The 1,051-nt window shown below is 32.6% G+C and overlaps 1 pseudogene; it reads right to left on the reverse strand.

Annotated features, from left to right (window-relative positions):
• Positions 1 to 362: 362 nt before the first annotated feature.
• On the reverse strand, positions 363 to 681 carry LOC9298460 (annotated as a pseudogene).
• Between the last annotated feature and the right edge of the window lie 370 nt (positions 682 to 1,051).

The following is a 1,051-nucleotide window of genomic DNA, read 5'->3' on the forward strand; positions in this document are numbered from 1 at the left end:
GCTAATTTAAAACGTAATAACAATCATCCATTGGAATACTAATGGGAAATTTTCGGAATCGGCTTTTATAGCGCTTCTAAATACATGTAGTTTCTTGAAAGGTCATTACACCTTCAAGCAAGCCTTTTTGCAATCTAATTAAAATTGGTATAGATTATTGTTATGTAAAACTGGGAAAAACAAAGTGACTCGTTTATAATGCTATTATTATATCGTTTAAAATTTTGGATACAAATCGTAAACCTAATCTTATTTTTCAACGAAAAAAAAAGAAAAAAAAATGGAATCGTTAACATTATTTTTAATTAAATTCTACTTTTTGGTAGGAGGAAGTGCACCAACAGTTTTTGAACACTGTTCCTTTAGCATAGGAGGAAAAAATGGATTGAATGGAAGTTGTGGAATGCAATTGGTTTCAGCTTCCAAAATTGCTTTGCAACAAGCAGGGCCTATGTTTCCGAACTTTCCAATGAGTATAGATTGCGAAAACTCTGCGATACACCCTGGAATATTCATAAAAGATGACAAACATTTTGTTATATCAGGTAATCCTGGTACACCGGGACTCGGTAGGAATGAAAATGGAAAAGGAAACGGTGCCGGAAATTGTGGTAATTGAGCATTTGCAGACAGTGCAATGCATAAAACCGCCAGTAGAAAAATCACGTTTTTGAAGGCCATGATGAAAAAAAAAGATGTTTGAAATATTCCAATATATGATTCTTTCTCGTGGTTGTTGTTGAGTGATGAACAATACTAAGATCAGTTGTTATTTATAGGGGAAGAAATGAGCTATGGTGGTACTAATTGTATTTGTCTCCATAAAACGTCTTTCAAATTTTTATTAGATAATCAATAAGCTTGCAGTTTCTTATTTTCTTATTGAATGAGAAGTTACTAAAATTAAAAGAGAGTCCACAGCCACCTTGATGAGACGATTGCCATTAATAGGAAAATATTAACTACTTAGACTATTGGTGAGAGGACAAAGGAGATGATATATATAGTACGACACAATTAGAAACCTGTTTAGTTTTCACTCTATAAAACA

The sequence above is a fragment of the Arabidopsis lyrata genome (assembly GCF_000004255.2).
Source record: "Arabidopsis lyrata subsp. lyrata unplaced genomic scaffold ARALYscaffold_588, whole genome shotgun sequence".
Classification (NCBI taxonomy): Eukaryota; Viridiplantae; Streptophyta; class Magnoliopsida; order Brassicales; family Brassicaceae; genus Arabidopsis; species Arabidopsis lyrata.